Here is a 25,723-nt window from a genome sequence, read left to right on the forward strand (position 1 = left end):
CTCAGTCCGATGATGCTGTGACACACCGCCCCAGACCATGACGGACCCTCCAACTCCAAATCGATCCCGCTCCAGAGTACAGGCCTCGGTGTAACGTTCATTCCTTTGACGATAAATGCGAATGTGATTAACAGAAAAGGAATAAGACAAAACCTAGACTCGTTAGTGAAGAGCACTTTTTGCCAGTCTTGTCTGGTCCAGCAATAGTGGGTTTGTTCCTGTTGTTGCCGGGGATATCCGGTGAGGACCTGCCTTTCAACAGGCCTACAAGCCCTCAGTCCAGCCTTTCTCAGTTTATTGTGGACAGTCTGAGCACTGATGGAGGGATTGTTTGTTCCTGGTGTAACTCGGGCAGTTGTTGTTGCCATCCTGTACCTGTCCTGCAGGTGTGATGTTCGGATGTACCAATCATGTGCAGGTGTTGTTACAGTGCCTTGCGAAAGTATTCGGCCCCCTTGAACTTTGCGACCTTTTGCCACATTTCAGGCTTCAAACATAAAGATATAAAACTGTATTTTTTTGTGAAGAATCAACAACAAGTGGGACACAATCATGAAGTGGAACGACATTTATTGGATATTTCAAACTTTTTTAACAAATCAAAAACTGAAAAATTGGGCGTGCAAAATTATTCAGCCCCCTTAGGTTAATACTTTGTAGCGCCACCTTTTTCTGCGATTACAGCTGTAAGTCGCTTGGGGTATGTCTCTATCAGTTTTGCACATCGGGAGACTCCTTGCAAAACAGCTCGAGCTCAGTGAGGTTGGATGGAGAGCATTTGTGAACAGCAGTTTTCAGTTCTTTCCACAGATTCTCGATTGGATTCAGGTCTGGACTTTGACTTTCTAACCATTCTAACACCTGGAGATGTTTATTTTTGAACCATTCCATTGTAGATTTTGCTTTATGTTTTGGATCATTGTCTTGTTGGAAGACAAATCTCCGTCCCAGTCTCAGGTCTTTTGCAGACTCCATCAGGTTTTCTTCCAGAATGGTCCTGTATTTGGCTCCATCCATCTTCCCATCAATTTTAACCATCTTCCCTGTCCCTGCTGAAGAAAAGCAGGCCCAAACCATGATGCTGCCACCACCATGTTTGACAGTGGGGATGGTGTGTTCAGCTGTGTTGCTTTTACGCCAAACATAACGTTTTGCATTGTTGCCAAAAAGTTCCATTTTGGTTTCATCTGACCAGAGCACCTTCTTCCACATGTTTGGTGTGTCTCCCAGGTGGCTTGTGGCAAACTTTAACCGACACTTTTTATGGATATCTTTAAGAAATGGCTTTCTTCTTGCCACTTCCATAAAGGCCAGATTTGTGCAATATACGACTGATTGTTGTCCTATGGACAGAGTCTCCCACCTCAGCTGTAGATCTCTGCAGTTCATCCAGAGTGATCATGGGCCTCTTGGCTGCATCTTTGATCAGTCTTCTTCTTGTATGAGCTGAAAGTTTAGAGGGACGGCCAGGTCTTGGTAGATTTGCAGTGGTCTGATACTCCTTCCATTTCAATATTATCGCTTGCACAGTGCTCCTTGGGATGTTTAAAGCTTGGGAAATCTTTTTGTATCCAAATCCGGCTTTAAACTTCTTCACAACAGTATCTCGGACCTGCCTGGTGTGTTCCTTGTTCTTCATGATGCTCTCTGCACTTTTAACGGACCTCTGAGACTTTCACAGTGCAGGTGCATTTATACGGAGACTTGATTACACACAGGTGGATTGTATTTATCATCATTAGTCATTATGTCAACATTGGATCATTCAGAGATCCTCACTGAACTTCTGGAGAGAGTTTGCTGCACTGAAAGTAAAGGGGGTGAATAATTTTGCACGCCCAATTTTTCAGTTTTTGATTTGTTAAAAAAGTTTGAAATATCCAATAAATGTTGTTCCACTTCATGATTGTGTCCCACTTGTTGTTGATTCTTCACAAAAAAATACAGTTTTATATCTTTATGTTTGAAGCCTGAAATGTGGCAAAAGGTCGCAAAGTTCAAGGGGGCCAAATACTTTCGCAAGGCACTGTACACGTGGTCTGCCACAGCGAGGACAGTCAGCTGTCCGTCCTGTCTCCCTGTAGCGCTGTCTTAGGCGTCTCACAGTACGGACATTGCAATTTATTCCCCTGGCCACATCTGCAGTCCTCATGCCTCCTTGTAGCATTCCTAAGTCACATTTGTGCAGATGAGCAGGGACCCTGGGCATCTTTCCTATGGCCTTTCAGTAGAAAGGCCTCTTTAGTGTCCTAAGTTTTCATAACTGTTACCTTAATTGCCTACCGTTTGTAAGCTGTTTGTGTCTTATTGACCGTTCCACAGGTGCATGTTCATTAATTGCTTATGGTTCATTGAACAAGCATGGGAAACAGTGTTTAAACCCTTTACAATGAAGATCTATGAAGTTATTTGGATTTTTACGAACAATCTTTGAAAGACAGGGTCCTGAAAAAGGGACGTTTCTTTTTTTGCCGAGTTTATGTTAATACAATACCCATTGTAACCATAGTATCCATTGTATGTGTTGTACCCAGATCCAACACAAACAGAAAAATAGGAAGGAAGTAACTAGAACACAATGTGATTCAGCCACTTTTTTCAAAGTTTCTGCACGACACCAAGTCAAATGAAGACCTGTCTCTGCATGGTTATCATGAATAATCCAGGAGCGCTAGCTACTGTAGCTTGATGTATCCTGGAGCTGCAGATGTGCTAGCTGGCTTCTGGGACCCGGTTGCTAATCGGGAAAGTGCAGAAAGCCACTTAGAGAAGGACAAATATCAACAAGTCCTCCGCTGGCTGTTCCAATTTCTCATTAGGCAGATAGATGGCAGATAGCAGGGACGGGGAAAGGCGGGGACACAGGAAGATTAGTCTCTCCTCACAAACAACCACATATCCTTGAGTTTTAATTAAAAATGCCATCGCAATTAGACACGGTAGTTTAAAGGAGTGCAGAAATAAAAAGAGTTAAGCAGCACTATAAAACTGATCCGACCAGAGCTCCAGGAGAATAAAGCCTTTCAATTTGCTCATTGTGGCCTTTTTTTTTTGTGAAACCAAAATCGGCTTAGAGGTTTCACAGAAACATTGTCGGGTTGGAGTAAGAGAGGAGCAGAGGATGAAAAAATAGAAGTAATTGCCATGGCTCCAAAGGACATCAGAGATTGAGGTCAGAGGGTAAGAAAAACGTATTTGTACACATTATTTAAATCAAATCAACAGTTAACCTGAATTACACCACTTATCTGATCTATTTTTATAAATAAAGGAGTCGACTCAGATCTGACCTCTGATGCTCTATGGAGAAAGGGAATGACCCTACCTGCCTGCCTGTCAGGTTAGAGAACCAGTCCATCTCAGCAGTAGAGGTAGCACTGCGTTACAATCTATCCTATCCTTGAGGAACGGTACTTGCTTGAAATTGTTTACACTATTTTTCACACAAAGCTAAGAAATAAGTACATATTTCTCCACCTGTGTGAATGTATTCCACTTGATTCATTCATGATGTTTGAACTTGATTTGTGAAGCAAATGTGTCACACATCATAAGCATTTACATGGGACAATGCTTGCGATCCATCATTTTTACAAAGATTACATCTTCCTATAATATGTCAAGTTTTAGTAGACTCTTCACTGCATGCAACTCACTGCATGCAACAGCAATTATAAACCACTTCTAGCATCATTAGCACTTGACAGTTAACACAGTGGTTGTCAGTGAGATTCACAACTGCAATAAAAAGAAGGTTGTATTTAGCAGAACCACTGAGCATTAGGCACCATTACTGTTTTTGAGATACAAAACCACACAACAAAACCCTTTGCTTTCCAAGTTTTAGTGTGTCTTTTGTAAAAGCAGAGGAAAATAACAAAAGGGAGCCTAGTGAGTTAGCGTTCCCTGAGGTAATTGGTTTTCTGGAGTGGCGACCATGTGGAGATGAAAAACAATCAGCAGAGCTCTTAACAGATGCTGTAATTACCTGAGCACGGCAGCGAGCGCGTCAGCACATCAGTGTGGTAGACCGACACAGGCCGCTCTGATCTATCGCTCGCTCACAGCCCACACTTACACTCACAGACAAACCTCATCTCCTGCTCCAGAAGATGCATCCGGACTGAAGACTGGCTCTATGTGCATCGCAATTCCATGAAAATCGCCAAATGCCTCCAATGATATATCAGGGTTTGAAACCATCTGGGCCAACAGTGGTGCATGAGAGGCAGTTGGTAGTAGTAGGAATTGTTTGTTGCATGAATCCAATGTCCTGTCTATGAGGGAAAATGGTAGACAAAAAAAATAAAAAATAATGAAGTGAAAAAAACAGCAGTGCATGCCCGGGTAATTTTACCATCTGCTATTCTTCCTTCAGCTCATCGCTATAACAACAAGCAAACTCTAATCTCACAATGTATACATTAGTTCTAATCATCAGGAAATTTGCACCCAGTTACTATTTACACTACCTCTCACCTCTTTCACTACTTAATGATCACTCAAGTACTGTGGGAGAAATTAGGTACATATATGGATAAATATACTGTCCTATATAAAAGAGGGATGCATTTGCCATTCTGGTAAGGTACATTGTCTATTGTATAGGACAGGAAGCCAGAGTGGGGCCATGGGAGAGGGCAACACCTAGGGCAGCTGGACATACAAAGATCAGAGGTTATCTAAGGACGGGGGGTTCAGCCAAAGGACCAATTGATGGATTACAGACATCAATCACATCACAGGAGACAAGTCTGTTTGATCTTAGACAACCATATGAAGAGAAGGCGACCAGAACAGCTAGGCACCCTAAAGCTAAAGGAGATGAAAGACACCAAAAGGGACACATGGAGTTAATTACAGGGTATGAACACAGGCCACAGGAAAGAGGAATGTATAGTATTTTTAGTATAGCTGAGCATGCTAAAAACAGAAGAGACACATAGTCTGCTGACCCTAGATAACACACAAACAGGAGAACGCATTAAGCTGAGTGAAGGGTCAAAGCAAGGGTCTTGTCACCATTAGGATCTAATGGAAAGCAGATGGGGGCGTTATTGGGCTGAACAAGCAGGAAGCACGGATTGGGATGTAACTTAATTTGCATATGGGAGGGACTTATATGGTAGGTGTATAACTCAGAGCGAGGGCTCTGAAAAAGTGTGTGTGTTCCGCGGACCGCTCCGGCTTATGATACTGTTGTATTAAAAGTCTATATTGATTTTCACAAAGTTCTTGGTTGTGTCATATTTGAACCGATTTGCCACTACAGTACATACCGGCATTTTCTTTGGACCTTCTTTGGACAAATTAAAATGATTCTTAAAATGTGCCTTAAATGGAGAAAGGGAAAGAGAAAGAGAGAGAAGAGAGCGACACAGAGAGTGAGGTCTGTGAGAGGGAAGTAAAGAGAGGTAAATGTGTGTGTTAATGTTTGAAGGATGGGAGGTTAATTTGATGCCATGCTGACTGAGCGTGTTCTGTCTGTCCTCTCTGCACTCTGCTCCTACCGCTCCGCCATGGCAACCTGGCGGAGTCGGCCTGATCATGTCGCTATGTCACTCATCAGTTAACCAATCAAAGACCAGTGTGTGAGGAAGTGTCACTCATCTTCAGTATTTCAATAAGTAGCCAGCCAATAGGACCTAACGGGTGAGAGCCAACAGCAAAGGGCAGGCATGCTCACGTTACCTGGCTTTTCAGTTGATGCCGTATTGTTATTTTGACCCATAATGGCGATTATAGCACTGTATGTTACGGTGCATATGACCTGGTATTGACAAGGAAGTAAAACACCAGGTATTTACTGAGAAATAACATCCTACCATGTTTTTTATCTGTATATGACTTCTGTAGCCGAGGCCTCTTCAGGAGCTGTTGCTTATGTCTATCTATTACATGCTTTCCTGTGTGGTGGCATCATAGCCCAACCACAGAGTGCCGCAGACCACACCGTGTTTATCCTGCTGGTTTAACTTCTTCGATATAGGGGGCGCTCTTTTAATTTTTGGATGAAAAACGTTCCTGTTTTAAACAAGATATTTTGTCACGAAAAGATGCTCGACTATGCATATAATTGACAGCTTTGGAAAGAAAACACTCTGACGTTTCCAAAACTGCAAAGATATTGTCTGTGAGTGCCACAGAACTGATGTTACAGAAAAAACCCAGATAAAAATACAATCAGGAAGTGCTGCATTTTTTTAAACCGCCTCATATAAACTCCTTATATGGCTGTGGAGGAGCTAGGAGTCAGCTTACCTTTTCCACGTTTTCCCCAAGGTGTCTGCAGCATTGTGACGTATTTGTAGGCATATCATTGGAAGATTGACCATAAGAGACTACATTTACCAGGTGGTCGCTTGGTGTCCTCCGTCGCAATTATTGCGTAATCTCCAGCTGCAGTATTTTTCCGTTTTCTTCTGATGAGAAGCCAGCTGCCACCACTGATAGATTATCGAATAGATTTGTGAAAAACACCTTGAGGATTGATTCTAAACAACGTTTGCCATGTTTCTGTCGATATTATGGAGCTAATATGGAAAAAAGTTTGGCGTTGTAAGTGACTGCATTTTCGTTTTTTTTCTTAGCCAAACGTGATGAACAAAACGGAGCTATTTCTCTTACACAAATAATATTTTTGGAAAAAATGAACATTTGCTATCTAACTGAGAGTCTCGTCATTGAAAACATCCGAAGTTCTTCAAAGGTAAATTATTTTATTTGAATGCTTTTCTTGTTTTTGTGAAAATGTTGCCTGCTGAATGCTAGGCTTAATGCTATGCTAGGCTATCAATACTCTTACACAAATGCTTGTGTAGCTTTGGTTAAAGCATATTTTGAAAATCTGAGATGACAGTGTTGTTAACAAAAGGCTAAGCTTGTGTTTCAATATATTTATTTCATTTCATTTGCGATTTTCATGAATAGGAAATGTTGCGTTATGGTAATGAGCTTGAGGCTATGATTACGCTCCCGGATACGGGATTGCTTGACGCTAGAGGTTAAGGAGATCACCATCGTCTCAGTGCCCAAGAAAAACAAGGTGACATGCCCAAATGATTATCGCTCAGTCGCGGTCACCTCGGTCATCATAAAGTGCTTTGAAAGGCTGGTCATGGCCCTTATCAAGGCCACCAATCCAATTTGCCTACCTCTCCAACAGATCCACAGAAGATGCCATTTCCATCGCTATTCACACAGCAGTAACACATCTGGACAGGAGGAAATGTGAGAATGCTGTTCATTGACTACGGTTCAGCATTCAACACTATCATTCCCTCGGAGCTCGACACCAAGCTCAGATCCCTGGGTCTGGACCAGAGGAGGCTGCTGAGGGGAGAACGGCTCATAGCAATGGCCACAACAGAGCAAATGGAATGGCATCAAACACCTGGAAACCATTTGATGGTTGATGTAGTTGATACCATTCCACTTTTTGCTCTCCAGTCATTAACACAAGCACGTTCTCCCCAATTAAGTTACCACCATCCTCCTGCGGTCTGGACAACACCCTCTGCAACTGGATCCTGGACTTCCTGACAGGCGGACCACAGGCTGTGAGGATTAGCAACAACACCTCCTCCACACTAACTCTTAAAACCTCTTCGGGATAGGGGGCAGTATTCAGAAGTTTGGATGACTGAGGTGCCCAAAGTAAACTGCCTGTTACTCAGGCCCAGATGCTAGGATATGCATGTAATTGGTAGTATTGGATAGAATACACTCTAAAGTTTCCAAAACTTATAAAATAATGTTTGTGAATATAACAGAACATATATGGCAGGCAAGAACCCGAGGAGAATCCATCCAGAAATATATTTTTTTGAGCTCAGCACTCATTGAAATGTCTATGGGAAAATCAATGGAATACCTCCCAGATTGCAGTTCCTAGGGATTCCAGTAGATGTCAACAGTCTGTAGAAAGAGTATCAGGCTTGTTTTTTGAAAAATTAGCTAGAAATTGTAGTTTTTCTAGGTGGCTCCCACTTTGGCTGAAGTATTGAGGCGCGCGTGGATGAAGGTGCGCACTTCGATATTTATCTCCAGTAATGAACATACCGTTTTAAATTGTATCATTTATTTACATATTAGGGTACCTGAGGATTGATTAGAAATGTTGTTCAACTTGTTTGGATGAAGTTTATTGGTAACTTTTGGGATTCATTTGTATGCATTTTGAACAAGGTAAACCGGTGGATTACTGAATCAAGCGCCACAAATAAACTGACTTTTTTGGGATATAAAGAAGGACTTTATCGAACAAAATGACTATTTGTTATGTAGCTGGGACCATTGGAATTGCAAACAGAGGAAGATCTTCAAAGGTACAGTGGGGCAAAAAAGTATTTAGTCAGCCACCAATTGTGCAAGTTCTCCCACTTAAAAAGATGAGAGAGGCCTGTAATTTTCATCATAGGTACACTTTAACTATGACAGACAAAATGAGAAACAAAATCCATAAAATCACGTTGTAGGATTTTTTATGAATTTATTTGCAAATTATGGTGGAAAATTTGTATTTGGTCACCTACAAACAAGCAAGATTTCTGGCTCTCACAGACCTGTAACTTCTTCTTTAAGAGGCTCCTCTGTCCTCCACTCGTTACCTGTATTAATGGCACCTGTTTGAACTTGTTATCAGTATAAAAGACACCTGTCCACAACCTCAAACAGTCACACTCCAAACTCCACTATGGTCAAGACCAAAGAGCTGTCAAAGGACACCAGAAACAAAATTGTAGACCTGCACCAGGCTGGGAAGACTGAATCTGCAATAGGTAAGCAGCTTGGTTTGAAGAAATCAACTGTGGGAGCAATTATTAGGAAATGGAAGACGTACAAGACCACTGATAATCTCCCTCGATCTGGGGTTCCACGCAAGATCTCACCCCGTGGGGTCAAATTGATCACAAGAACGGTGAGCAAAAATCCCAGAACCACACGGGGGGACCTAGTGAATGACCTGCAGAGAGCTGGGACCAAAATAACAAAGCCTACCATCAGTAACACACTACGCCGCCAGGGACTCATATCCTGCAGTACCAGACGTGTCCCCCTGCTTAAGCCAGTACATGTCCAGGCCCGTCTGAAGTTTGCTAGGGAGCATTTGGATGATCCAGAAGAAGATTGGGAGAATGTCATATGGTCAGATGAAACCAAAATATAATTTTTTGTTAAAAACTCAACTCGTCGTGTTTGGAGGACAAAGAATGCTGAGTTGCATCCAAAGAACACCATACCTACTGTGAAGCATGGGGTGGAAACATCATGCTTTGGGGCCGTTTTTCTACAAAGGGACTGATCCGTGTAAAGGAAAGAATGAATGGGGCCATGTATCGTGAGATTTTGAGTGAAAATCTCCTTCCATGAGCAAGGGCATTGAAGATGAAACGTGGCTGGGTCTTTCAGCATGACAATGATCCCAAACACACCGCCCGGGCAACGAAAGCGTGGCTTCGTAAGAAGCATTTCAAGGTCCTGGAGTGGCCTAGCCAGTCTCCAGATCTCAACCCCATAGAATATCTTTGGAGGGAGTTGAAAGTCCGTGTTGTCCAGCAACAGCCCCAAAACATCATTGCTATAGAGGAGATCTGCATGGAGGAATGGGCCAAAATACCAGCAACAGTGTGTGAAAACCTTGTGAAGACTTACAGAAAACATTTGACCTCTGTCATTGCCAACAAAGGGTATATAACAAAGTATTGAGATAAACTTTTGTTATTGACCAAATACTTATTTTCCACCATAATTTGCAAATAAATTCAGAAAAAATCCTACAATGTGATTTTCTGGATTTTTTTTCTCATTTTGTCTGTCATAGTTGACGTGTACCTATGATGAAAATTACAGGCCTCTCTCATCTTTTTAAGTGGGAGAACTTGCACAATTGGTGGCTGACTAAATACTTTTTTGCCCCACTGTAAGTGATTTATTTTATCACTATTTCTGACTTTCGTGATGCCTCTGCTTGCTTGGAAAATGTTTGTAATGCTTTTGTATGCGGGGCGCTGTCCTCAGGTATTCGCATGGTATGCTTTCGCCGTAAAGCCTTTTTGAAATCTGACAAAGTGGCTGGATTAACAAGAAGTTAAGCTTTTAGATTATGTAAGACACTTGTATTTTCATGAATGTTTAATATTAAGAATTTTGTATTTTGAATTTCGCTCTCTGCAATTTCACCGGATGTTGGCGAGGTGGGACGCAACAGATCCGCAAGAAGTTTTAACACAGGGGCCTCCCGGGGGTGTGTCCTCAGTCCTATGCTGTACTCCCTATTCACCCACGATTGCTTGGCTTTGAACAACATCAATTCCATCATCAAGTTTGCTGACGACACCGTGGTTGTAGGCCTGATAACCAACAATGACGTGTTAGCCTACTACAGGGAAGAAATAAGTGAACTGGCACTGTGGTGTCATGAAAACAACCTCTTCCTCAACATCAGCAAAACAAAGGAGTTGATTGTTGACTTCAGGAGAGAACATGCCCCAATCCACATCAACGGAACTGCAGTGGAGAAAGTCATGAGTTTTCAGTTTCTTGGCGTCCACATCACCAAGGACTTGTCATGGACCAATAACACCACAACTCTTGTCAAGAGGGTGCAACAACGTCTCTACTTTCTAAGGTGGCTGAAGTAATTTGGCATGCCGTCACAGGTCCTCTCCAAATACTACCTCTGAACCATTGAGAGCGTCCTGATTGGTTGCATCACGGCTTCGTACAGGAATTGCTGTATCCACGACTACAAGGCTCTCCAGCGGGTGGTGAAGAAGGCTCAGTACATCACTGGGACTGTGCTCCCACCCATCCAGGACATCTACTCAATATAGTGCCTGAGGAAGGCACATAGCATCACAAAGGACCCCACACACTGAAGCCACGAGCTGTTCTTTCCCTTACCGTCGGACAGACATTATCGGAGAATGAGGTATGATACCAACAGGCGCAGAGACCGTTTACATCTACAAGTCATCAGACTACTGAACATTTGAACTGGACTGACCACCTGCTCTGATTCTGCGCACCTTAGTAAACATGCACTCACTCATCCATACACCCACACAGACATACACACACACATATAAATTCATGCTACACACAAATCACAAATGCTGCTACCAGACGCTTCTTATACAGCTCAGCTTATAACCCCCCCTTCCCCGATACAAGTGTAAATATTGGACTATAAATTGTGCCTTCCTGTATTATACTTATGCTAGAATGTTTATTCTGTTCTACTGAGCCTTTTCCTTTATCTTCGTATTTTATCTTTCATAATTTCTTATTATCGTTGCATTGTCGAGAAGGAACCATCAAGTAAGTATTTCATTGTTCGATGTATACCATGCGTATCACGTACATCCCGACTAAATAAAACTTGAGATTTGGTGTAACGGTGAACGCTTTCTTATAGTTGTGCTGGGGTATATGGATTTCAAAGTCTCTGGAAATGTTTCAATAAGCGTGTGTATATCAATTATTCAAATATATATATATATATATATATATATATATATATATATATATATATATATATATATTTGATCCGTGTCTCACAATGTGTCATTTTTCGCTTTAATCTCAGTTTTTTTCCTTCTCTACGATACAGAACTAACCCTTTTAATGGAGGACTTCAGTAGTATGTGTGTTTTTCATGTTTAAGTGGTATTTGAAGTGGTAAGGCTGATTCTTCCTTCCAATTATTCCTTGTGTGATTGGTGGGTTACAGTAGTGACAGAGACAACATGGTTTGATTTAACATTCCTGCGTGACCTCTGCACTGAGAGAGGTTGATGAAAAGAATAATGTAGTCTTTTTAGCAAGAATAATAATTCTGGCTTATTAATTGTGGCCCAGACAATGTGAAGTGGGAAGTGTGGAATCTCATACGATTTATATTTGAGTTGATTTCAAATCCAATTTTAGATATGTTTTTGGGAGACGTGAAATATTTAAAATTGGCCAAGTAATGTATTACATATACATTATTTGGAATGTATTTAATAAAACACACAGTACCGGTCAAAAGTTTGGACACACCTACTAATTCCAGGGTTTTTATTTATTTATAATATTTTCTACATTGTAGAATAGTGAAGACATCAAAACTATTAAATAACACATATGTAATCATGTAGTAACGAAGTGTTAAACAAATCAAAATATATTTTAGATTCTTCAAAGTAGCCACCCTTTGCTTTGATGACAGATTTGCACACTCTTGGCATTCTCTCAACCAGCTTCATGAGTTAGTCACCTGGAATGCATTTCAAATAACAGGTGTGCCTTGTTAAAAGGACATTTGTGGAATTTCTTTCCTCAATGCGTTTGTGCCAATCAGTTGTGTTGTGACAAGGTAGGGGTGGTATACAAAATATAGCCCTATTCGGTAAAAGACCAAGTCCATATTATGGCAAGAACAGCTCAAATAAGCAAAGAGAAACAACAGTCCATTATTACTTTAAGATGAAGGTGTCAACCCGGAAAATTTCAGGAACTTTGAAAGTTTCTTCAAGTGCAGTCGCAAAAACCATCAAGCGCTATGATGAAACTGGCTCTCATTAGGAAAGGAAGACCCAGAGTTACCTCTGCTGCAAAGGATAAGTTCATTAGAGTTACCAGCCTCAGAAATTGGCAGTTAACTGCACCTCAGAATGCATCTCACAGAGTTCAAGTAACAGATACCTCTCAACATGAATTGTTCAGCTCTTTGGTATCACATGCATTATGTCAGTCTTTTGGTATGTATTTTGGTATCATATGTACAGTACATGTCAATAAATGTGAGTTTTAATGTTTGAAGGATGGTAGGTTTAATGTGATGCCATGCTGACTCAGAGTGCAGAACTGGCAGTGTACAAGCGTAATCTTTCATCACAGAACACAACATAACAATCCATCTCATGGGAGGTCAAAAATCACTAAGACAAAGCCCCCCAAAAGCCACGTTTCCAAGTATTTTTATCGGCTGTCGCCGATACAATATATTTTGTCAAATTGCATTTTCATTGTAATTGACACACCAAAAAGCACTACCATGCATTTAAATGCATTTAACAAACAAACATGATGAGTGCATTGCAACCAATGTCCAACTGGCAGAACTTAGCGTCTTCTGGGTGTTGATATGTTAAATAGAAATGATGCAACAATATTGCATCTTAAAAGACTGTTAAATCAAAAGATGTGCCCTTTAATAAAATCCACATGGAGAATTCCAAAAAATCTGATTTTCAATATGAATAAAGACTTGCTAAAGTGCCAAAATTAATCTTTTTGATATGTCCTTCCATGCACCCTCTGTGACTTCTAGGAAGATTTGAACATACTAACCCCGAAAAATACTCAACGTTTTCACCATCATTGTAAAACCCTAGTTATTTCGTTGATTTGAAAAAGTTATTTCTTAAGATAATTGTTTTATTTCATATGAATAGTGATTAATTTACATCTGACCCCGATTTTTATGGTCATTCCTGTTACGTGTACTGAACTCTCATTTTAATGTGGTGAAAGTATTCCTTTTTATATGTTGATTTCAAAAGATTTCAATTCTTGGACCGACTCTCTTCTCTGTATACATCAATGAGGTCGCTCTTGCTGCTGGTGAGTCTCTGATCCACCTCTACGCAGACGACACCATTCTGTATACTTCCGGCCCTTCTTTGGACACTGTGTTAACAACCCTCCAGGCAAGCTTCAATGCCATACAACTCTCCTTCCGTGGCCTCCAATTGCTCTTAAATACAAGTAAAACTAAACGCATGCTCTTCAACCGATCGCTACCTGCACCTACCCGCCTGTCCAACATCACTACTCTGGACGGCTCTGACTTAGAATACGTGGACAACTACAAATACTTAGGTGTCTGGTTAGACTGTAAACTCTCCTTCCAGACCCATATCAAACATCTCCAATCCAAAGTTAAATCTAGAATTGGCTTCCTATTTCGCAACAAAGCATCCTTCACTCATGCTGCCAAACATACCCTTGTAAAACTGACCATCCTACCAATCCTCGACTTTGGCGATGTAATCTACAAAATAGCCTCCAATACCCTACTCAACAAATTGGATGCAGTCTATCACAGTGCATTCCGTTTTGTCACCAAAGCCCCATATACTACCCACCATTGCGACCTGTACGCTCTCGTTGGCTGGCCCTCGCTTCATACTCGTCGCCAAACCCACTGGCTCCATGTCATCTACAAGACCCTGCTAGGTAAAGTCCCCCCTTATCTCAGCTCGCTGGTCACCATAGCATCTCCCACCTGTAGCACACGCTCCAGCAGGTATATCTCTCTAGTCACCCCCAAAACCAATTCTTTCTTTGGCCGCCTCTCTTTCCAGTTCTCTGCTGCCAATGACTGGAACGAACTACAAAAATCTCTGAAACTGGAAACACTTATCTCCCTCACTAGCTTTAAGCACCAACTGTCAGAGCAGCTCACAGATTACTGCACCTGTACATAGCCCACCTATAATTTAGCCCTATCAACTACCTCTTTCCCAACTGTATTTAATTTATTTATTTATTTTGCTCCTTTGCACCCCATTATTTTTATTTCTACTTTGCACATTCTTCCATTGCAAAACTACCATTCCAGTGTTTTACTTGCTATATTGTATTTACCTTGCCACCAAGGCCTTTTTTGCCTTTACCTCCCTTCTCACCTCATTTGCTCACATTGTATATAGACTTGTTTATACTTTATTATTGACTGTATGTTTGTTTTACTCCATGTGTAACTCTGTGTTGTTGTATCTGTCGAACTGCTTTGCTTTATCTTGGCCAGGTCGCAATTGTAAATGAGAACTTGTTCTCAACTTGCCTACCTGGTTAAATAAAGGTAAAATAAATAAATAAATAAAAAAAAAGAAACATTGAACTTCTAATAGTCAAATCATAGTATAAAAGCAGGTGAGCTGGTTCTACTCTTTTGTGCTATTTTCTGGTGTTTTGTGGTGAAAAACTGAGTGGGTCGGGCATAACACGTCAACCTTGTTACCAATAATTATACAGGCTAGAAATATTTGTATATTTTTTGCATCCAATTCCCCCGGTCGCAACGGGATTCATGGCTGATTTAACAAGTAATTACCAGTTGGACGACCATTGAAGTGGATTTTTCCCAGATGTGGTAAATTCCCACTTCCCACTTGGTTACGAACACACCATAACATCAATAACCATCCACTGCAGAACTGCATTTCATTTTTAATATATTTGCAAAATTTCAATTTGTCATTTCAATGTGTCATTATGGGGTATAATGTGTAGATGGGTGAGATTTTTTATTTGTATTTAATCAGTTTGTGGAATAAGTCAAGTGGTATGAATACTTTCTGAAGACACTGTACATGCATCTCTGGCATACAATGCATGACATGTATTTTATCAAAGATGAAAATGTATCTACATGTATTTTAAATACATTTTACATGATGTTAAATATATTGACATTTATTTTTTTCATACGGGATATAGCTAGAGAGAAGCTGGGAAAGTGAAGAATGAGTGAGATGCCTGATAGACGTGCGTGTGTGTGTGCATGTGTATCTGATCCATATTCATGTAGGTATGAATATTTACGTGTGCTTTCATGCCTTTTATTTGCTTTCATGACTGAGTTTCTGTGTGAACTGAGTTCAGTTCTGTAGGTGTGCTCACATGTATCCATGTGCATGTGCTCTGGTGTATGCCTGGCATTTTGACAGATCTTTAACTAACCAAGGGTAAGTGCTTGCCATTCAACAATTAGTCAAGTTCAGTTGGCTGTGAGTGTGTAATGTGTGCATGTTTCTGTGTCTGTCTATCTGTCAGTGTCTATGTTTGTGTGTGTGTGATGAGACACAAGTAGACTGACTAGCTAGCTAGTGTATTAAAGGCAGTGTATTTAGTGAGTGTGTGTGTATGTATCTGATATTTTATGGGACCTGTGTGTGTGTGTGTGTGTGTGTGCTGTTGTTGGTGTGTGTGGGATTCATGCATGCATTTCAATAAATGCAGGTTATGTGTAGTTAGTGTGTGTTATTGAAAGAGTGTTGATAGAATAGATTATGAGGATGACTGAATGTTAAATTACTATAGTATTTGTCTTATTTTTCGGATGAAAAACATCTAGTGCTCATTGGCAAGATCGCTGGTTCCACGAACCTCTCCAAGGAAACCATCAGCTCGAAAAGGAGCAAACAAACAAAAAGGAAACATCAGAGGATATCCTATTTCCTTGATAGCCAGCAAATCTGAAGAGTAACATTCAAGTTCTTACAGGCGTAAGTTCTTACACGTATTAAAAAGTGCAGAAGGTATTTAAGAAAAAATTAGTAGTTGGCTGTATCACGAATATAAATAAAATAGCTATAGCTGAGAATATATTGTGCCTTACAGCACATATTAAAGGCATGTTTTAAATAATGTATTTTCTCATTTCTGAATTTCTACAAAAATTTGACTGCAGTGATAAAGTTCTACAAAGAACACGGTGTGGCTCTAAGGAAGAGGAGGTGTGGTGGTCATCTCGCCAGCAAACAGGTGCTGTCCTACGAGAACATTCAGTGAATCGTCCACCAAGTCAACAACTTCGCTGAAGTCCAGGCAATGCCGCTCCCAGGATAGATTCCTGGATTTAAGAGGGCAGACATACAGGTGCTACTGACATTTGAGACCAAGTCCTCTGTGTGGCGCAAGTACAAAAACGTTTATGCGTGGTCATGGTTAGTGTTTTCCTAAAACTTGATACTTATATTTGTATCAAACGTTTGTTAGCTCCAGCCAGTGGACCAGCGGCAAAGACCAAAGCCCACACAAATCGGATCCAAAGAGACTGTCAGTCTTTACTCTCTGGTGACACATATGTGTGGTCAGATTTTCTTTAACGTTTTTCATTTTAGCTGCTTAGAGACCAAAGTTTACTCTGACCATTTTTAGCTTTCAACCCCTCCATCTCTTTTAGCTCTTTTTAGATGCTGTTTCTCTGTGTGACTGTCAGAAAAATGCAGAACCTGGGTTGCTTGACCACATCTATACACATTCTCTGTGACGTATTTATAAGAGATGCTATTTAATTCATTATTTTTCCTCCCAAGCCTTATCTCTGAATCTAACATGGAAAATCTGTGGGCCACAACCATGACATGTTTGTGGACTACATGGGATGTGCACACATTTGTGCGCTCGTGTACATGTATGCACGTACACATGCGCACAAACACATGCACACCGCATCTAGTCCTAGCACATATCATGGCATGAACATGTGCAGCGTGAGAGTATTTCTCTGTCATACATATGCATGTACTGTACATGTGTACATGTGTGTGCATGTTTGAAAATAAGTGAATGTAGCCTATAAATTATGTTTGTATGTGTACAAATGTGTTTCTTGCATTGATGTTTGTATTAAGTAAATAGTTGTGATAAATTATACGAATAAATGTCTTAAAAGTTACTTTGACTTTGGTTTGGTGACACTCAGCATGTAATGTCATGTAACTCACTTGATATTTGGAGTAGAAAAGCTAACATTCTCCTCTTTCCAGCACTGTATAAAACTCCAAATGTGTTCTGGGGTCAATGTGACTGATTATGATAGAGCAAGTCACATTTATCAGACATAAGCCAAGAGTGGGCCTTCAGAAAGCCAATGGGACGAATGGCCAAGTTCAAAGACTCTAATAATAATAATAATAACTTTATTTATGTAGCGCTTTTCAATACAAGTAACAAAGTGCTCTGCATCATGAATAATAAAATAAATAAAAGTACAGTAACAAAGGAGGGAGGAGAATTAAAAAGATAGCTAATTAAAATCATAACTTGAAACCATACATTACTACAAGCCTTTTTAGAAATCTGTGTCTTCGGCAGGGATTTTTAAAAGAGGCACTGAATCTGCAAGCCTGATCTCCTCTGGCAGACCATTCCAAAGTCTAGGGGCCCTAATGGCAAATGCCTGGTCTCTGTTTGTTTCAACCTAGACTTTAGATGGTCAACAGTGCCATGTCAAATGATTTCAGGCTGCATCCTGGCTCGTAGGGAGATAAAAGATCAGAGATATAAGATGGGGCTCAACCAAGTATAGCCTTAAATGTGATTGATGCGATTTAAACATCTATTCTAAAAGGGACTGGTAGACAGGATAGAGATGCTAAAACAGGTGTGATATGGTTAAATGTTCTGATGCCTGTTAAAAGCAGAGCTACAGCATTTTGAACTAACTGTAGACGATGGAGTGATTTCTGATTGAGACGTAATCTCATTGTCCTACCTCCCTAGCAACCAAGTTCACTGACAGTACCCCATCAGGACCACCCACCTTTTCGTATAAGCATTTTTCAATTACAGTTCACTCACATCACAGAAAGCCATACTGTCCCTGCCCAGGCCATACCCCTCCCTCTCTAGGCCATACCCCACCCTCTCCATACCATACCCTACCTTCTCCAGGCCATACACCTACCCCCACAGGCCATATCTCTCTCTCCCCAGGCCAAACATCTCCCTCACCAGGCCATACCTCTCCCCCTCCAGGCTATACACCTCCCCCTCCAGGCCATACACCTCCCCCTCCAGGCCATACACCTCTCTCTCCAAGCCATACCGCTCCCTCTCCATGCCATACCTCTCTCTCTCCAGGCCAGTGCCTTCCTTCAGACAGACAGAGTGGTGTGGCTACATGAAGAACTTCCTCTAAGAGAAGAGAAAGAAAACGAGGGATGAAATGACACCAGATCAGGGTTACCAAGAAAGAGGCACCTGAATAAATATTTTCTGCTCAGGGAGTTGAAATGTATTTTGTAACCAAAGGGAATAATTATGTTTGTAGGAGGCTAATCTAAAGTTATGAAATAAAACCCTGCTATGAGTGTCGAGAAATTGAATTATATGGGATAGAAATGCAAATGTGTGTTCTTCTGCAGAAGGAGGGGACTCATAAGGTACAGTAATTGATGTTTGAGTCCTTGTGGACATTTGTGACGGACAAGAAAGAGCGGTGGATGGGGTATACTAAAAATTAGCTTAGGAAAATGATGTGCTAGACAAGTGCCTAAGATGAATTATCCCCTCATCAAGGTTATATTGGAGTGTGAGGTACCAGTAGCCTGTGTGATACCTATTGTTAGTCTCTTCAAATAAAACAATAGAGGTGCTATACAGAGAGACCCCCCCCGCAAAAAAACTCATAGTGAATAGAGCCTGTCTCCCGCTGTCTAGGTTCTCTCCATCTCAATTTGTCTGTTTTCTCTTCCATCCTCCTGTAGTTTTGTCCTTCATGATGTCACTTAGAGCCTTGAGGCTTGCATCCGAACAAAGGAAAAAGTTGGAGAAGAGAAGTTGTAGAAGAGTGGGGAAATGCTACTACATTATGGTTTTGTTTTCATGTTTCACCAGTGTGCAACAGAGAGCAAGTAGCACCACAACAAACCCATGATTAAAATTCTGACCTGACAACTGAAAGAAAGAAACAGTAGAGAAAGTGTGTTACCTAGGAGATGATCACAGACCAGGTGTTTGACTGATTACAGGACAGTTTTAAATGTTTTGTTCCCACTGTTTTTGTGTCTGGGGACATTAATAAGGCTTAATTTCCCTTCAACCCTGCAGCGACTACACACACCTGATATTGTGCTATCACTATATCATCTATCACAATACCATCTCATTGGCCTGTAAGGGGGCTCACGCAGGGTCACGCTGGTCTTTGATTGGTTTACTGAAGTGTAACATGGCGACATGATCAGGCCGCCTCCCCCAGGTTGCCATGGCAGCGTGTGATTAACAGGAGGGTGAGTGTAAGGCGAGGAACTGCAAGAGCAGAGTGATGAGAGGACAGACAACACGCTCTGTCAGTATGGCATCAAGTTAACCTCCCATCCTTCAAACATTAACACACACATTTACCTCTTTCTCTATCTTTGTCTCTTTACTTTTCCATCCTTACCCTTTCTCATCCTGCTCTTTTCTCACCTTGGGAACTCTTCAGAGGCAGAAACGCAACTGTTCAGTACCAGTATTTCCTGTAAAGATTGCAAAACATGAAAGATGGGGGGAAATTGTACTTACTGTATATGTAGTTACTTGGTTCTGATAAATACATAAATAATTGATCACAGATGTGCTCCAGGGGGAGTCGTATGGAGCTATGTTGATTTCACATCCATTTCTCCACCTATGTAGCCCATCCTCTGTGATTAACCTTGCAGAAAAACAACACATATCGCATCAGTCCAGATGAGGAGGGGCAGAGCCAGGAATTTGTATTCCAACATTCTGAAGTGAATCCAGGATAATTTAGATTTTTAAAGGCCTGTAAGACTACATTGACGAATGCATCCTTCCCTCCCATATCACTCCATCAAGAATCATCGATAATTACCGGGACAGCATAGCATTGTTTTTAATAATGAAAGTTTGAAAACATCGAGAACCATTGAATTGGGAAAGTAAATGAAAAACACAATATACAGATTGCCACGCAAACCCTTGACAACACCAATGTGAACGCATACCACAGAAATCTAGAGCAGAGCTTGCTGCTGGCAAAAACAGCTGATAATCTGTTATGTGTTGTACAGAGAGAGAAAGAGAAAGTGAGAGGGTTTCAGCTAAGGAGTCCTGACAACACCTCAAAGATTTCAACGGGTAAGGTCATGAATAAATATGCCTGAAAGTTGTCTAAATTTATCTTCCCAAAACAGGAGTTGGGCAAAGTTGTGATATTTTTCCCCCAAAATAAATGTATGGGTAAACAGAGGCATGTAAATTAACATGATGCTGATGTATTTATTGTAGCTCCATCTATTTGATCTTATTTACAAAACAGCCAGGGGGAAATATTAGCATTGCCAGTGCACTGATATGAATCGTGTTCATTAATGCTGACTCCACAAAATGTTCAAACTGAATGACCCCATGTAAAGTTACAGTATAGGGTAGAGTAGACAACCATATAGACAACAACCGGTTCCCTTCTTTCCACCGGGTGTCACGTTCTGACCTTTATTTCCTTTGTTTTGTCATTATTTAGTATGGTCAGGGCGTGAGTTGGGGTGGGCAGTCTATGTTTGTTTTTCTATGATTTGGGGATTTCTATGTTTCGGCCTAGTATGGTTCTCAATCAGAGGCAGGTGTCATTAGTTGTCTCTGATTGAGAATCATACTTAGGTAGCCTGGGTTTCACTGTTTGTTTGTGGGTGATTGTCTATGTTAGTTGCTTGTGTCAGCACAGTTCTTATGATAGCTTCATGGCTGTTATTTGTTGATTGTTTTTGTACAGTTTACTTTGTGTTTTTTGTCATCTATTAAATGATGCATTCAAACCATGCTGCGCTTTGGTCCGCTTCTTACGACGGTCATGACACCGGGATTCTCTGCCTCTAACCCTATTACAGGGGCTGAGTCACTGGCTTACTGGTGCTCTTTCATACTGTCCCTAGGAGGGGTGCGTCACTTTAGTGGGTTGAGTCACTGATGTGATCTTCCTGTCTGGGTTGGCCCCCCCCTTGGGTTGTGCCGTGGCGGAGATCTTTGTGGGCTATACTCGGCCTTGTCTCAGGATGGTAAGTTGGTGGTTGAAGATATCCCTCTGGTGGTGTGGGGGCTATGCTTTGGAAAAGTGGGTGGGGTTATATCCTTCCTGTTTGGACCTGTCTGGGGGTATCATCGGATGGGGCCACAGTGTCTCCTGACCCCTCCTGTCTCAGCCTCCAGTATTTATGCTGCAGTAGTTTGTGTCGGGGGGGCTAGGGTCAGTTTGTTATATCTGGATTACTTCTCCTGTCTTATCCGGTGTCCTATGTGAATTTAAGTATGCTCTCTCTAATTCTCTCTTTCTCTCCCTCAGAGGACCTGAGCCCTAGGACCATGACTCAAGACTACCTGGTATGATGACTCCTTGCTGTCCCCAGTCAGTGCTGCTGCTCCAGTTTCAACTGTTCTGCCTGAGGCTATGGAATCCTGACCTGTTCGCCGGACATGCTACCTGTCCCAGACCTATTATTTGACCATGCTGGTCATTTAACACTTTGGCCATGTTCTGATATAATCTCCACCTGGCACAGCCAGAAGAGGACTGGCCACCCCTCATAGCCTGGTTCCTCTCTAGATTTATTCCTAGGTTTTGGCCTTTTCTAGGGAGTTTTTCCTAGCCAAAGTGCTTCAACACCTGCATTGCTTGCTGTTTGGGGTTTTAGGCTGGGTTTCTGTACAGCACTTTGAGATATCAGCTGATGTATGAAGGGATATATAAATAAATTTGATTTGAACCGCTAATGCTCAGTTGCCATCTACATGAGTATCTGACCATCTTCAGGATCAATAGCCTTCTTTCAAATACTCCTATCTTTGAAATGGACATGATGAAAGCATATTCATTGGATTTTAGGAGGCAGGCATTGATACTTTACATCAGCATGCCTCCACAGCTTGTTTTTCCCCTCTTCTCGCTCTCTTTCTCTCCAAGTTGTGAGTAAAATATGCCTCTGCGCATTTAGTTTCTGTCATGCTGATTAATGAGTCTCAATAACACTACAGCTTACTTGGATATGGGAAGGCACATCTCTACCACAGCCAATCGATAAATCAGTGATCCCAACAACAGAATTAGAGGCCATACCCAGTTCCATGACTCCCCATAAGTCATATGCAAATGTGTGCTGTGAGTGTGCTCCACTTGTGAGTCTTAAGTGAGTCTAATAATATGAAAAACAGTATTTCATACACAGTGACAGTTATTTGTCAGTTCGGCTATTGGTCCCGTGACGTCTCTGCCATGCGATTTCTCTGCAGCCACGCTATAGCCAGGTCTAGTGTCTTCTGTGGCTTATGGAAATACTGTGTATGCTGTACAGTGCTATAGCATGCCTTATTAGGTATTGCAAACTAGCATGCATACGTTATGACCATCTCATACTTCACCTAATGTGAAGTTTTACTGAAACCTCAACTGAAATCCGTCCAACTACTTGAAGAATTTCACAAGCAGCTAAAAGTAGCATTTTCCCTGGGGCAACATCAAGATTATTATGAAACTGGTTCATAAACATCCATGCAGGGTTATGAAATGTTTAACCACTGAGAGGGATTCAATAGGCAATGTCTCATTTCCACTGACTTGTCTGTGGGAACTGTTGACCCAGAAGATTTAATATACAGTGCCTTGCGAAAGTATTCGGCCCCCTTGAACTTTGTGACCTTTTGCCACATTTCAGGCTTCAAACATAAAGATATAAAACTGTATTTTTTTGTGAAGAATCAACAACAAGTGGGACACAATCATGAAGTGGAACGACATTTATTGGATATTTCACACTTTTTTAACAAATCAAAAACTGAAAAATTGGGCGTGCAAAATTATTCAGCCATTTTACTTTCAGTGCAGCAAACTCTCTCCAGAAGTTCAGTGAGGATCTCTGAATGATCCAATGTTGACCTAAATGACTAATGATGATAAATACAATCCACCTGTGTGTAATCAAGTCTCCGTATAAATGCACCTGCACTGTGATAGTCTCAGAGGTCCGTTAAAAGCGCAGAGAGCATCATGAGGAACAAGGAACACACCAGGCAGGTCCGAGATACTGTTGTGAAGAAGTTTAAAGCCGGATTTGGATACAAAAAGATTTCCCAAGCTTTAAACATCCCAAGGAGCACTGTGCAAGCGATAATATTGAAATGGAAGGAGTATCAGACCACTGCAAATCTACCAAGACCTGGCCGTCCCTCTAAACTTTCAGCTCATACAAGGAGAAGACTGATCAGAGATGCAGCCAAGAGGCCCATGATCACTCTGGATGAACTGCAGAGATCTACAGCTGAGGTGGGAGACTCTGTCCATAGGACAACAATCAGTTGTATATTGCACAAATCTGGCCTTTATGGAAGAGTGGCAAGAAGAAAGCCATTTCTTAAAGATATCCATAAAAAGTGTCGTTTAAAGTTTGCCACAAGCCACCTGGGAGACACACCAAACATGTGGAAGAAGGTGCTCTGGTCAGATGAAACCAAAATGGAACTTTTTGGCAACAATGCAAAACGTTATGTTTGGCGTAAAAGCAACACAGCTGAACACACCATCCCCACTGTCAAACATGGTGGTGGCAGCATCATGGTTTGGGTCTGCTTTTCTTCAGCAGGGACAGGGAAGATGGTTAAAATTGATGGGAAGATGGATGGAGCCAAATACAGGACCATTCTGGAAGAAAACCTGATAGAGTCTGCAAAAGACCTGAGACTGGGACGGAGATTTGTCTTCCAACAAGACAATGATCCAAAACATAAAGCAAAATGTACAATGGAATGGTTCAAAAATAAACATATCCAGGTGTTAGAATGGCCAAGTCAAAGTCTAGACCTGAATCCAATCGAGAATCTGTGGAAAGAACTGAAAACTGCTGTTCACAAATGCTCTCCATCCAACCTCACTGAGCTCGAGCTGTTTTGCAAGGAGGAATGGGAAAAAATGTCAGTCTCTCGATGCGCAAAACTGATAGAGACATACCCCAAGCGACTTACAGCTGTAATCGCAGCAAAAGGTGGCGCTACAAAGTATTAACTTAAGGGGGCTGAATAATTTTGCACGCCCAATTTTTCAGTTTTTGATTTGTTAAAAAAGTTTGAAATATCCAATAAATGTCATTCCACTTCATTATTGTGTCCCACTTGTTGTTGATTCTTCACAAAAAAATACAGTTTTATATCTTTATGTTTGAAGCCTGAAATGTGGCAAAAGGTCGCAAAGTTCAAGGGGGGCGAATACTTTCGCAAGGCACTGTATATATATATATATATATATATATATTTCACCTATATTTAACCAGGTAGGATAGTTCAGAGCATGTTCTCATTTGCAACTGCGACATGGCCAAGATAAAGCGAAGCAGTTTGACACATACAACAACACAGAGTTGCACATGGAATAAACAAACATACAATTAATAATACAGTAGAAAAACTCTATAAACAGCATGTGCAAATGAGGTAGAATAAGGGAGGTAAGGCAATAAATAGGCCATGGTGGCAAAGTAATTACAATATAGCAATTAAACACTGGAATGGTAGAATGTGCTGAAGATGAATGTGCAAGTAGAGATACTGGGGTGCAAAGGAGCAAGATAAATAAATACATACAGTATGGGGATGAGGTAGTTGGAAGGGCTATGTACAGGTGAATTGATCTGTGAGCTGCTCTGACAGCTGGTGCTTAAAGCTGAAGTTGAAGAAGCTGTTAAGAGTGTGTTTGAAGCCTTAGGTGATAAATGACTACCTGAAATCACACAAATATCAGCTATGGCATGTCAATAGCAGGCAGCGTCAAACAGCATGATGTATTTCCTCTTGACAGAGTCCAACCAACAGACAAAACTCATCCAGCAGACCGGTCCGCCAATAGAATAGCAATGCTCCATAGAAACATGTAACTATATTCACCAATCTAACCATAAAACATCTGGAATCCCTCATGTTTATCTGGATCTGTCTGCCTTCGCCCCCAGCACTATCCTCCCCCCACCCCTGTCATCTTTATGCCTAGCCACTTGCATGCATGTCGCATGCTTCCCAGTCGAAACAGGTTGTGCACATATTATGACTCAATTTGTTGCCGTTTTTGTTAGTTTTGGTGTTCAGTTGTTTTTTGGGGGGCTGTTCATGCACACAAAATGTTTTCTTCAGGCAAGTTGAAGTTTGGTAGCTGAAGTCTCCACCCCTTCATTGGTGA

The 25,723-nt window shown here is 41.3% G+C and overlaps 1 long non-coding RNA gene across 1 annotated transcript; it reads left to right on the forward strand.

Moving 5' to 3' along the window:
• The first annotated feature begins 3,026 nt into the window (after nucleotides 1-3,026).
• LOC149985250 (uncharacterized) lies at nucleotides 3,027-22,276 on the forward strand. The gene is made up of 2 exons (XR_016488549.1): nucleotides 3,027-3,180; nucleotides 21,851-22,276. It is a non-coding gene; the product is annotated as an uncharacterized LOC149985250 (long non-coding RNA).
• Nucleotides 22,277-25,723: the final 3,447 nt, after the last annotated feature.

Source organism: Oncorhynchus mykiss, chromosome 2 (genome assembly GCF_057628025.1).
Source record: "Oncorhynchus mykiss isolate SJ-2025 chromosome 2, ASM5762802v1, whole genome shotgun sequence".
Lineage (NCBI taxonomy): Eukaryota > Metazoa > Chordata > Actinopteri > Salmoniformes > Salmonidae > Oncorhynchus > Oncorhynchus mykiss.